The following is a 14,718-nucleotide window of genomic DNA, read 5'->3' on the forward strand; positions in this document are numbered from 1 at the left end:
TGTGCTGATCCTGGAAAACGAGCACAGACATGTGAAATCACCATGTTGGACAGACACACCACAAGGGCATTGATGGAGTGGTAGTGCTTGCGATTCCTGTACGCTACCTCCTGTGCCTGTGGTGGTACCAAAGCCACATGTGTCCCATCTATGGACACAATGACATGGGGCATCCCTCTCAGGGCATAGAATCCACGCTTGACCCCAGTCAACATTTCAGGGGTTGGGAAATGGATGAACCCATCCAGGTGAAGCAACATGGCCTCTAAGAAATCATGCAGCACACGGCAGAACATGCTCTGGGACATGCCACCAACATGAGCGATGGTATTTTGAACGGTACCCGTGGCAAGAAAATGTAGGGCTGCCATTACCTTCAGCTTGGATGTCAGTGCCGTAGGATACCTGTGCAGCGGTTGCAGGTGTGGTGCCAGCCTCGCCGTCAACTCCTTAATCAACAGTTGCAGGAAGCGGTAGCACCAGATACAGTCATTCTCCCGCATGTCAGCCAAGTCCGGAATTGCTCGGGGAAGAGGCGGCGCTCTGCAGTAATTTGGAAGTGACAAGGAAGAGTGAGTGCACTACAACAACACATTTTTGGTGCTGAGCACATGTTAATCTGTCAATACACATATGCGACATATGGAGTCAGGTATGTGCCACATGCCCTGGGCACGTATGGCTGCCAGGTGACACTCCTACCAAGACCCAGCTACACACGGAGATTGTGAACCTCCACATGCCATGGCATGGGATTAGCTGTGTCCCAGTGTAAGTGAACAGCCAGACGCAACACAGGAGTGACATACATCAACACATCAGCAGAAGTAGGATGTCGATTTCAGAGACTGGTAGCGGAACACTAGAGCCACAAGTCACATGACATTACACTAGGACAGCCCACACACCTTGCCAATAAGGTGTACATGTAATGACTCACCACACATTCATAGAGAGGATGCAGACAGGTCCTTGTTACGCTACTCCGTGTCCCATGCATACATACGCACCTCACATCCGATACCACATGTGGTCTGGTGTGCGTAACAGTGTGCCATGTCCATCTACACACAGACACATGTTGGTTGCTGCAACAGCTGATGCTTTTGAGGGAGCACCAACATCAAGCTAATGGGAAGCCCCCACACATACATGACATAGTCACATCGTGCACCGTGGGTAGTCACATGTATGGTGTGGTAACCCCTGTAGCGGGCATCAGGGGACACTTGCGTGTGTTGTTGACTGTGCCATGCCAGTGACGCTCATCCCAAGTGTGCAGTACGACATGCACACATGTCAAAGGAGTGAAGGGCATGCCTGGCACACATTGCACCATCACACATAACATCTGTACACATCTCATCATACATCTGGTGCCTTCTCGACTCAGGAGTAATGTGCCACATCACAGCCTTTCACACCTGTGCCCCACACATGTAGTACTGCCCAGACAATGCCTTGATGTCCATCCATGGACAAGTATGTCAGCCCTATTCCTTCCTGTGTGCTGCCTGTCACCACTGTGATGTGTGAAAGGCACCGTACTGTCGCTCAGAGGGCCTGTGTATGTTCCCTATCACTATGGGAGTGCTGCCGTATGTGTACCCATAGTGATATTGAGCGTACAGGCGTGTGTATGGTCCGTACCACTATGAGTACTCATACGCGAGAACTCCCATAGTGATACGGACCGTACACGCGTGCGTACGCTAACTATCACTATGGGTGTTCTCGTGTATGTGTACCCATAGTGGTACGGACCGTACACGCGTGCGTACGCTCACTTTCATTATGGGTACATAAGCGAGAACACCCATAGTGATAGTCAGCGTACAGGCGTGTGTACGGTCCGTACCACTATGAGTACGCATACGCGAGAACACCCATAGTGATAGTGAGCGTACAGGCGTGTGTACGGTCCGTATCACTATGGGTATGCTTGCGTATGCGTACCCATAGCAAAAGTGAGCGTACGCACGTGTGTACGGTCCGTACCACTATGGGTACACATACGCGAGAACACCCATAGTGATAGTCAGCGTACAGGCGTGTGTACGGTCCGTACCACTATGAGTACGCATACGCGAGAACACCCATAGTGATAGTGAGCGTACAGGCGTGTATACGGTCCGTATCACTATGGGTGTGCTTGCGTATGCGTACCCATAGCGAAAGTGAGCGTATGCACGCGTGTATGGTCCGTACCACTATGGGTACACATACGCGAGAACACCCATAGTGATAGTCAGCATACAGGCATGTGTACGGTCCGTACCACTATGAGTACGCATGTGCGAGAACACCCATAGTGATAGTGAGCGTACGCACGCCTGTACGGTCTGTATCACTATGGGTGTTCTCGCGTATGTGTACCCATAGTGGTACGGACCATACACGCGTGCGTACGCTCACTTTCGCTATGGGTACGCATACGCAAGCACACCCATTGTGATACGGACCGTACACATGCCTGTGCGGGCCGTTGCTATGCATTTGGGGTGCCCTAGGGCCCCGGTACGCACCGTACCTGTGTGTGAAACTCCAAATTATAAAGGGGACACATGAGGGACAAGTAGAAAGGCCTACATGCATGCTGGTTGTCATGAAGACCAAGTTTACATTTTGAATTTTTTTCTGCAGGTGCACAGCAGTAGTCAGTTTGAATGAATCTACTTTGTTGCAATGTGGTTCTGGAGTTGACATCATGCTCAAGAAAAAAACACAATAAGAACCCACTGACTGTGCTAGGTTTGAAGGGATTGGAGGAAACATAGGATGCAAATGTGAGTGACCAATCACTCTGTACTCCTGTGCATGAAACAGGCCAGCAAGGCAGATATAAGGCAGCCAGGTCCCATGAGGGAGCACTTGCCTGCAGATCTTTGGATTCGACGACCCAGCTGCTGCTACTGATTCCCTGGAACCATGTCAAGGTCTGTGGAGAGGTCACAGCCTTTCACCCTGGAGGAGAACCTGGCTTTGCTGGATGTGATCCTCCCACAGTACCCCCTGCTGTATGGGCGACCAGGGTATCAGGTGAGTGCAGAGTCTACTAGCACAGACTGTGTCCCTTGTTTGTGACTGTGACTTCTGGCATTGTGTCCAGGTGTGACACACATGCTATGTACTGTAGGGGGGATGGATATACCCTGCCCATGTGATGTGAGCAGGGAGCAGTGCTGTGTGTCTGACGTGCAGAGCCAGCCCCACACCTGAGAGCCCCCCCCCCGGCTAGTGGCACACGTGCAGAGTGAGGTTTTTCGCTGCATTTGGCAATGGCAGGTGGATGTCCTGTGCCTGTGTGTGTCTGTGTACTCTGCTGCGGTAGCGTCAGTGGCCTGTGGCATGTGACTGCTTAGAGGTGCTGCACATTATCCTGGTGTACCTTCTGATGCACAGTGTGAGCCTGGATCATTGATTGTGTCGTTGCCCTCATTCCACCTGTGTACTTTCAATGGCACGTACTGCTTTTGACCTTCCCCAGAGGATCATGTCCCTATGACAAAGGTGCAATGCGTTGGATGCATACTATGCCTTGTTGTAAACAGCTAATTTGTTCTAATATGTCTCTCTGTGACATGTGCCTGGTGTATTGATGTAGTGTCACTTGTTCATCCTCACAGGTAGGCGCCTCTGCCAAGGAGCAGATATGGATGAACGCCGTCAGTGCCGTGAGGAGGACGGACGGTCGCAAGCGGCGCCTGGCCCAGGTGAGGAAACGCTGGCAGGATATCCGGTGCTGGACGCGGAGGATCGCACGGGTCCTGCTGGGGGACTCAACTGAGACCCATAAGAACCGCGGGCACCGCCGTCTGTGTGGGGGTGGTGTGTAACAGGTTTTGGGACCTTGCCTGTGCTCTGTCCAGTTCAGTACATGTGGGATCCATGTCAGTTGGCACTGATGCTGAGTCCAGACATGGGAGTTAGTCTCTCAAGTGTCATGCCTTACAGCACGCATGTCCTATGTTGTGGCATGTGACATGATGTGCATGAGTGTGCGATACGCATAGTGCAGGGATGGTGGCGTGTGTTGCAGTCATTCCCATTCAGGACCATGGAGTTGTGTGGCCACTACTGTCCCCTGGGGCATATTTTCCTAGGTGTCATGTGTGTCATCACAAAACGTGGACACTCTCAGTGTCTACAGCATAGGTTGTGCTCTGTGCCATTGTCCCCTGGCACCATGTATATTGACGTAAAATGTAGTACAAGTGTCCACTGTACAGCCTGACCTGATTTACCTTGTCCATACTCACGGGGGCCAGTGCCTGTGTGTCTTGTTACAATCATCTGAGGCTGCCCATTTGTACATGATTATTTGGACAGGCGCATGGGTCATGCTGGGGGACTCACCTGAGACCCATAAGAACCGCGGGCGCCGCCGTCTGACCCACATCCACAAGCGTGTGCTGGTGGTGGTATTTCCAGACTTGGACAGGCGCTTACAGGAGAAGCAGCAGCAGGAAGAGGGTAGGTACATGTGTGTTTGTTGTGTGTGACCAGCATTTGTAAGTGCACAGTTGCATGGATACACTGCCAGGGTTTAAGGGTGCTGTGCAGATCCAGTTACCCACAGTATAGCGGTGCTCTCCTGCCTCCCTTCCCCTCCTTGCAATGTGTTCCCTGGTCTGTGTGTAGTCACTCCTTCACAAGGTAATGTAGGCTGGTGCTTTCTCCACGTGAACTATGCCTGTAGCATCATGTGTGGGGGTGGTGTGTAACAGGTTTTGGGACCTTGCCTGTGCCCTGTCCAGTTCAGTACATGTGGGTTCCATGTCAGTTGGCACTGATGCTGAGTCCAGACATGGGAGTTAGTCTCTCAAGTGTCATGCCTTACAGCACGCATGTCCTATGTTGTGGCATGTGACATGATGTGCATGAGTGTGCGATACGCATAGTGCAGGGATGGTGGCGTGTGTTGCAGTCATTCCCATTCAGGACCATGGAGTTGTGTGGCCACTACTGTCCCCTGGGGCATATTTTCCTAGGTGTCATGTGTGTCATCACAAAACGTGGACACTCTCAGTGTCTACAGCATAGGTTGTGCTCTGTGCCATTGTCCCCTGGCACCATGTATATTGACGTAAAATGTAGTACAAGTGTCCACTGTACAGCCTGACCTGATTTACCTTGTCCATACTCACGGGGGCTAGTGCCTGTGTGTCTTGTTACAATCATCTGATGCTGCCCATTTGTACATGATTATTTGGACAGGCGCACCTTGGGTATTTTGCGTCCAATCTTGCATTTATGCAGCCCCTGTGTATTTCACCCAGACTAAGAGATGTAAGTGCTTCCTGTGTCTCAACAAATTGTCTCATGTAGGGGGTGGTTGGTGCGGGCAAAGCCTACATGTCAAAACCTGAAATCTCCTTGCTAGGTCTGGCCAGTGTGTGATGTTTGTCTGGACATACACTCAAGGTGCAGTGAGCCAGTCATGGTGGGCATGTGTTCAGTATTACCTATGCTGCATGTGCCTCATGTTCATGGATATGGTCCCTGCTCATCCCTATTTTCGGCAACGCTGTGTGGTGCAGATGCAGTGCTGGATTGTCCCCAGGGCCTGGCTCCTCTGTCAGACTCCATTTCATGTCATTTGCTATTGTGTCATGCTCTCCATGGTTTTTCAGTGGCATGGTGGGTCAACCAACTGTGTGTTGCATGCCCTACATCTGTACCTTGTTTTGTAGATGTTACTGATCTTTCTTTTCAGGCTATGCACTGTAACTATGTAGATTGGACTCATGTGACATATGTATACAGGTGTATGATTAATTGCTATCTCTTCACCTTGCCCACAGCATCGTCGGGGGACACGGAGGGAGACATGAGCACAGACGGAGCGGAGGGACCGAGCACCAGTGCCAGCATTGACATCGTGGCTGGCACATTGAGTGGAACTGAGGCGGAGGAGAGTGAGGCCGAGGACCTGTCCACTGGCACGACTGAATATGAAGCTGACGGGTTCGAGGATGATCTCTCCGAGTGGGCGGAGGCTGCACCAGCAGCTGACGGCGGAACAACATCTCAGCCCGCCCCCTCCATTGCCATCAGCCGCCTCCCACTTGCTCGTGTCCCTTCCCAGCGTGCCCGGTCACCGCATGTCTCCTTCCTGCCAGGCACCGCACCCCCTGCCCCTGTCTCCACTGCTGCCGCCAATGCCGAGTCTGTGGACATCCAGCAGCAGTTGCAGGTTGGTCAGGCTGCGATGCTTAATGTCCTCCATGGCCACAGCCAAGTGCTGAACAACATGGAGGCATACTTGGAGGGCATTTTTTCATCGCAGGCTGACCAACGCAACTTGCTGAGGTCCATTGACTCGACACTGACTGTAGCAGTGGGTCTCCTGCAGCGCTAAGTCCAACCCCCTACCCCTGACCCATCCACACTTCCCACTCCCATGCCTGTCCCACGTACACCCAGACGTCAGCATGCACCCACCACAACAGACACAGGCACCACACCAGCAGGAAATGTCATACGCACACCTCCTGGCACGCACACACAGGGTGAAGTAGGCACACCCACTGGGTCGGGGGGCAAACGTAAGTCACGCAGCCAGAGTGGGAGTCCGCATTCCACCAAATCCACTCCCTCCAAATCCCCTCCCATCAGCTCTCCTGGCCACATATCCGGCAAAGACTCCTTCATGGCCGCTCTGTCCCTGAGCCCCACTGTGACACCACCCCGCAAGCGGTCAAGGGAGTCCCCGGTCAGGGTGGTTGAGTCCCCCCCTGTCCACACCCTTCCCCTGTGGCGCTGCGACCCATCCCTCCGCCTCCCCCTCCTTGGGGCCTGTGGTTGCTTCGGGTGCAGGGGAGTCACTGGAGGACCTTGCAAAGGTGTGCAGCGCCATCCTGGCCTCCGCCTTTGGCACTGACCCACCCCCTGTGGTGGAGTCCTCCATCCCTGCACCCATGACGCCTACCCTTCGCCCTCATGTCCCTGCGGTGCCTGGTCCTTCCCCCCACATGATGCCCTCCCCGCTCTGGAAGACGAAGGAGTCTGACTGTTCAGGCAAGCTAGGGGACACGCGTCCCACTGTGTCCCCCACCTGGATTGGAACTTTGGTTTGCCCTATGGGCATTGTACTTTTTGAACTTTGAAGGGACAAACATATTTTTGGATGCTGATTAAAGCAATTTCTTTTTCCTTAGTACACTACTGTCTGTCTGGTATTGCTGTTAGTCGACCTGCCCCATTATTTTGGGTGGTGATTATGTGTTGGGTGTGTGGGAATTGTCGTCTTGTGCTGGTCATAGGGTGGATCCTGGTATCTGTGTGCCATCACAGGCTGTTGGCTCCATAACTTTGTTCATGTAAGCAGTTACTGCATGGTGACATCGTCCCAAGGTGTGTTCCTTCCTCTGTGTAACCTGACTTCTTCCCTGCAGGGTCTTTCCAATATGTGGGGCTGAGCTGTGTCTACATTGGCTGGGTGTGTGACGGACTCGCTAGACTTGGCCCATGCATGCTGAGCGATGTCTCCACCTGCATCATTCGTGGCGTCCTTGGTGGTCACTGTACTTGTGTATGTAGATTGTTGCAATGACTTCATGTGTACATGTATTCTTTTAGGCGCTATGCATATGTATACTTCCAGCCTCGCACACATGTGGTACATGTACTGCAGGATCTTTGTGCACATGACTGACATTTGTGGGCATTGGATCTGTGGGTACTCCACCCTTTCCTTTGCTGGGGCACTGCTGTGAGTGTTAGGCACCCACCCCTCCTGTCTCTGGGCACTGCTGGGAGGACTTTGCACCCACCCCTCCTGTGTCTGGGCACTGCTGTGAGTGTTAGGCACCCACCCCTCCTGTCTCTGGGCACTGCTGGGAGGACTCTGCACCCACCCCTCCTGCATCTAGGCACTGCTGGGAGGACTCTACTCCCACCCCTCCTGTGTCTGGGCACTGCTGGGAGGACTCTGCACCCACCCCTCCTGTGTCTGGGCACTGCTGTAAGTGTTAGGCACCCACCCCTCCTATCTCTGGGCACTGCTGGGAGGACTCTGCACCCACCCCTCCTGCATCTGGGCACTGCTGGGAGGACTTTACACCCACCCCTCCTGTCTCTGGGCACTGCTGGGAGGACTCTGCACCCACCCCTCCTGTGTCTGGGCACTGCTGTGAGTGTTAGGCACCCACCCCTCCTGTCTCTGGGCACTGCTGGGAGGACTCTGCACCCACCCCTCCTGCGTCTGGGCACTGCTGGGAGGACTCTACACCCACCCCTCCTGTGTCTGGGCACTGCTGGGAGGACTCTGCACACATCCCTCCTGTGTCTGGGCACTGCTGGCAGGACGCTACACCCACCCCTCCTGTGTCTGGGCACTGCTGGGAGGACTCTACACCCACCCCTCCTGTGTCTGGGCACTGCTGGGAGGACTCTGCACCCACCCCTCCTGTGTCTGGGCACTGCTGTGAGTGTTAGGCACCCACCCCTCCTGTCTCTGGGCACTGCTGGGAGGACTCTGCACCCACCCCTCCTGCGTCTGGGCACTGCTGGGAGGACTCTACACCCACCCCTCCTGTCTCTGGGCACTGCTGGGAGGACTCTGCACCCACCCCTCCTGTGTCTGGGCACTGCTGTGAGTGTTAGGCACCCACCCCTCCTGTCTCTGGGCACTGCTGGGAGGGCTCCGCACCCACCCCTCCTGTGTCTGGGCACTGCTGGGAGGACTCTGCACCCACCCTTCCTGTGTCTGGGCACTGCTGGGAGGACTCTGCACCCACCCCTCCTGTCTCTGGGCACTGCTGGGAGGACTCTGCACCCACCCCTCCTGTGTCTGGGCACTGCTGTGAGTGTTAGGCACCCACCCCTCCTGTCTCTGGGCACTGCTGGGAGGACTCTGCACCCACCCCTCCTGCGTCTGGGCACTGCTGGGAAGACTCTACACCCACCCCTCCTGTGTCTGGGCACTGCTGGGAGGACTCTGCACACACCCCTCCTGTGTCTGGGCACTGCTGGGAGGACTCTACACCCACCCCTCCTGTGTCTGGGCACTGCTGGGAGGACTCCACACCCACCCCTCCTGTGTCTGGGCACTGCTGGGAGGACTCTGCACCCACCCCTCCTGTGTCTGGGCACTGCTGTGAGTGTTAGGCACCCACCCCTCCTGTCTCTGGGCACTGCTGGGAGGACTCTGCACCCACCCCTCCTGCGTCTGGGCACTGCTGGGAGGACTCTACACCCACCCCTCCTGTCTCTGGGCACTGCTGGGAGGACTCTGCACCCACCCCTTCTGTGTCTGGGCACTGCTGTGAGTGTTAGGCACCCACCCCTCCTGTCTCTGGGCACTGCTGGGAGGACTCTGCACCCACCCCTCCTGTGTCTGGGCACTGCTGGGAGGACTCTGCACCCACCCCTCCTGTGTGCCTGGGCACTGCTGGGAAGACTCTGCACACACCCCTCCTGTGTCTGGGCACTGCTGGGAGGACTCTGCACCCACCCCTCCTGTGTCTGGGCACTGCTGGGAGGACTCTACACCCACCCCTCCTGTCTCTGGGCACTGCTGGGAGGACTCTGCACCCACCCCTCCTATTTCAGGATATGTACGCTTAGAACATACATGGGTGTGGGTTCGCTACATGCATACGAGGTGGGGGTACGGTCCGTACATACACGGTTGGAGTGGGGGTACGCTCCATACGTACGCGGGTGAGGGTACGGGTCATACTTACACTGTTGGGGTTGGGGGTACGCTCCATACGTACGCGGGTGTGGGTACGGGTCGTACTTACATTGTTGGGGTGGGGGGTACGCTCCATACGTACGCGGGTGAGGGTATGGGTCGTACTTACACTGTTGGGGTGGGGGGTACGCTCCATACGTACGCGGGTGAGGGTACGGGTCGTACTTACACTGCTGGGGAGGGGGTACCCTCCATACGTACGCGGGTGTGGGTACGGGTCGTACTTACACTGTTGGGGTGGGGGGTAAGCTCCATACGTACGTGGGTGAGGGTACGGGTCGTACTTACACTGTTGGGGTGGGGGTACGCTCCATACGTACACGGGTGAGGGTACGGGTCGTACTTACACTGTTGGGGTGGGGGTACGCTCCATACGTACACGGGTGAGGGTACGGGTCGTACTTACACTGTTGGGGTTGGGGGTACGCTCCATACATACGCGGGTGTGGGTACGGGTCGTACTTACACTGTTGGGGTGGGGGGTACGCTCCATACATATGCGGGTGAGGGTACGGGTCATACTTACACTGTTGGGGTGGGGGTATGCTCCATACGTACGCGGGTGAGGGTACGGGTCGTAATTGCACTGTTGGGGAGGGGGTACACTCCATACATACGGGGGTGGGGGTACGGTCCATACATATCCGTCCCCATGCTATGTGATGCTTGTGCCGGCCGTACCCAGGCCTTTGCCACGTGGGTACAGCCGTCCCGCCATTGTTGGGATGACTTAGGTGTGGGCGTGGTACGACTCGTACCCACGCTCTTAAGGCGTGGGTACGGGACGTACCTGTATTGTTGTGTTGCCGGTTCGCGTCGTCAAGCACTTCCGTTGTGGCGGACGCTGGGTTTGCTGGACACGCCCCCACCCCCTCGTAGTGACCAGGGCCTGGGGGTCAGGTATGTCCAGGGCATGTGTGCTGTGTGAGTTTAGTGGGGGGTTTGTGGCCTGGCCCTGGTCCTGCCCCCCCATTTCCCCCCTCCCTTTGTTGTTCTGACCTTCTGCGGCATCTGCGTCGTAACCTGTAGAGGAGGTCGACTGCTATGAGGGCCGGGATGACACGTAGGTTCGGGTCCATGTCTGTCCGTCGCATGCAGGTACTCCTTGTTCGCGTCGTCCTGATTTCCCGGCAGTTTTTGGCTGCCGGAAAATATTCACCGTGCGGGATGACGTCGGTGCGAATCGTAATTCCTGGTTCGTGAATGGCAGGCTGCGTGCGTCCCGACGTCACGTCGGCGCTTTCCCGGATCACATCTGTATGTTTTTTCGTCGGTCGGGGTTTTGTACGATTCGTACGGAAATGGGATTTCCGTGTGAATCGTAATTCCATGTTTGTATATTTTTTCGACCGGGTACGCGTCGGACGGAGAATATGCTCCGTCCGACGGTTCGTACCCGGTTTTTACCGGATCGTGATCGGCACCTAAGTGTTTATATGTTGTATGTCATGTGGTGGCCAGTTTTTTCACGAGAGTTTTTAAAGTTATATCTCTGCATCTAACTATGCTTTCTCACAAAGGCGACGTCTGATGTGTTTTATTTATGTCACATTAGATTAAAGCTCTAATGAATTATTATCTCTAAGGGCACCAACTATAGAGGAGTACATTGATCTGATTACCTCATTTTGTATGGACCTGCCCACGTGAGAGGTGTTCAGGCATTATGTGCTAACTTTTCATTATGTTTTATTCCCTGAACAGATACTACGAGTCAAAGCCTAAACCGTATGTATTTTAAATCGGGTGCTCACACATTAGGTGTGCATCCTCACTTTATTATAGGTTTTCACAATGAGTGGCTTGCATGGGGCTGGTCCCCATGTGGTCCTGAAGAAGAGGTTTAGGGGATACCTCGAAACTTGTCGGTCGAATATTAGGGACTTTATACACATAATAGTTATATCTGTTCCCTACTATTTAACCCCCTTTTTTATCCATACCAACTAGGAGCGAGAATAAAACATTAGCTTACTAGCTAGGTATTTTTAACATCACTTTCAACACTCCATGAACACTGTACTACACATTTCTTCACAAAAAAGTGCTCCGACATAGCATGCCCCAAGCAGCAGCTGTTTGGGATGGCCCCAATGATGAAGCATGTCACTAAAAGGACACAGGTATGCAGGAGGAAGTCCTTTTATTAGATTAAGTAACGACAGAATGAGCCGGACCTCCGGCTCGGAGAACAGCCACCTTCAACTGACAACACTTAGTTCCCCGGGTAACCATTGTTCCATCGTGGAACGAGATAGAACCTAACACACACCTAGAGGCAACCCTGGGTGAGTGAGGGGACTCAAGAAAAGAATTTTCTTGTCTTTGGACAGGAGTCTTGTTTTTTCACGCATTCAGCGGAATCCCCATTCCCTTATTTAGGTTTTTTGTATCTGACATTTGCACATTTTTTGTGAACTAAATTCAACAGACAACATAGAATAGTTACTTCATGCGCCTATGAGTAGCTCTGAGCCTACTGGCTGAAAGGCCTATTGGCAGACTACTGGGCTAGTGAATTAAAATAAATATTGCAAATTGATTTAGAAAGTTGGAGAAAATGTAGTGAACTGTGCAATATGCTTCCTTTATGAAAGAAGAACAATTACTTAAAAAGAAACAACCTGGCCCCTACTAAAACTATAAACCATCCACCACAACAAATAAAAATAAAAAAGATGAAAAGTACAAAGAGATTTAGGTGCAATGCCCAATCAAACAAACAACACCAATTTTCCTACTTACTTGTGAAATCTCAAATTCTAAAGTCTTCAAATCCTATGCAGCAGACAATAGGAGTGATCCTTCCAGCTCTAAATCCAAATGAAAAGTGAACAGGAGATGGAAAAAGTACTGGGAGGAGCCTGCTGGACAGGAACAAGAAGTTGGAGACTCTGGGTACTTCCTTCCTTGCAAAAAAAAGTGCAGCCAAATGTCAATTGGAGGAATTATTTTTAATCCAAATCGTCATTTCGAGAAAGTTTTGATGCTGCTCGGGAATAAACCTCGGCATAGTTTGCGGAGTTCCCCTATGTGGAACTCCGAGAAGTGCAAAAAAAAAACTCTGTTGCACTACGCGGAGCTCTGCAAGCAGCAGAGTCTGTTAGATAAATGCTGTTTGCGGTAATTTTCAGTGCCGGGTGCTTGTCCTTACTGTGCAATCATCGCAAACTGCACCAGGCACAGCGCAGGCGGGCGCTGCTTCCTTTCTGCCGCTTGAGGAGATTTTTACTCAAGCAGCAGCTTTCTCAATGAGAACAGATGCCTCCTCCACGCGAGGGTTGCGAGCATACGTGACCACTCACAATGAGAAATATGACTGACCGCGTTGAGAAATCTCACCGAGAGGTTGATTTTACACACTTGCGCTCGACAACTTGATGTTGACGATCGTGAACTAGGAAAAATCTCGCCAGGAGATGGATTTTCCTCGCTCGCACACTTCAACTTGATGTTGACCAATGTGAGCGAAGAAAAAAACTCTGCTCCGCAACGCGTAGCGGATTGGGGAAAATTCTGCAAACTCCTCGACTTACTTGGGTGAGAACGTACACCAGGTTGCAGATTCTGAGTGTTCAGGGTCTAGTTCTTCACAAAACATCAGCAAGTTCACAAGTGTTGGATCACAATCCAACACTTTCTCTAATGTTAGACTGACTGGAGTGGTAATATTACATTTAACCCCCCCCGCAATACAACAGTTTCTCTACTGTTGCACTGAATGGAGTGGGAATAGTGAATTTTACCCCTCTGCTTTCAAACACTTTTCCTACTGATGCATTTAGTGGAGTGGGAATAGCGAAGGTTGCCCCTCTGCTCTTTATCAGTTTCCTTGGTGTTGTATCGGCTGGAAAGGAATTTTATTTTTGACAAGTCTTAATATGTATGTGTTGTGCACTTGGTAAATTTTTTATATGTTTACTTTAATAGTTTGTACGGTTTTGTTTAAATTGTTAGAATAAATTTGTATTGTTATGATATATTTTGATGTTTTTGTTTATTAGAAATTATAATATTTTTAATTGTTCATATTTGTAATTTGAAAAAAATCAAATCAAAATTAAAATATTTTTAAATAGCTTATTGTTTTAGTTTAAATATAATATATTATAGATTATATGTTATTGGTATATGTACGTATGTATTACCTACTGGCGGTCGCCAGTAGGTAGTTATAGTTAGGACCCTGTTTCCATAGGAAATCCGCAACATTCTATTTGGAATAACTTTGGCGCCGGTCGACGAATCCTCGCGAATTTCTCAAAATAGGTGGGGCGCTACGCTCCGCTCCTACCCTGAAAGTCTCGTGGGGATTCGTCAAGCGGGGGCTGAGATAAAAGGGGGGTCCCAAAACGCGTTTTTCCCATGCATTTTTCCATAGGACCTTTAGACAGGGCTACAGCCCGAACGGCTGAACAGAATTACTAGAAATTTGGCAGAGAGGTAGTCCTCAGGTCAAGGAAGTGCCTTTTGTAGGTTTGGTGTAAATCTGTTCAGTAGATTTTGAGAAAATAGCCTTTAAATCAATATATATATCTGAGCCAGCTTACGGTACGCTTACGGTAAGCTTACCGTACGCGTACGGTGGCGTGCGCGAGCGCGATTCTGATTGGCTGTTACATCTAAGTAAACATTCGAATCGGTCGAAACCAGGAAGCGGCGGCCGCCATTTTCTCTCTCGCACTCTGAGGGGGGGGCTGTAAACAAAGGCAAAAAACATATAAAGGGGCTGTTTAGACAGCGCCCATGCACATAGCCATGTTAGTTGAGTCCTCAAAGATCCCCCAAGGCCAAAAACGGTAAATTTTTATTTTTTGAAAAATTCGCCGATTACGCTTACCGTACGCGTACGGTGCGCTTACGCTAAAAATTTTAATAAAAAAAAAAAAACACTCTCTGTGCATGGCATATTATTGTCATCACTTACAAATTAAATTTAACAGATTACCTATCACAAGGAAGCGCATAATATGTCCTACATGTGCGCACGGTGCGTAACGTGGGCACGCGGTGCGCGT

Source organism: Triturus cristatus, chromosome 7, assembly GCF_964204655.1.
Source record: "Triturus cristatus chromosome 7, aTriCri1.1, whole genome shotgun sequence".
In the NCBI taxonomy this organism is placed as follows: domain Eukaryota; kingdom Metazoa; phylum Chordata; class Amphibia; order Caudata; family Salamandridae; genus Triturus; species Triturus cristatus.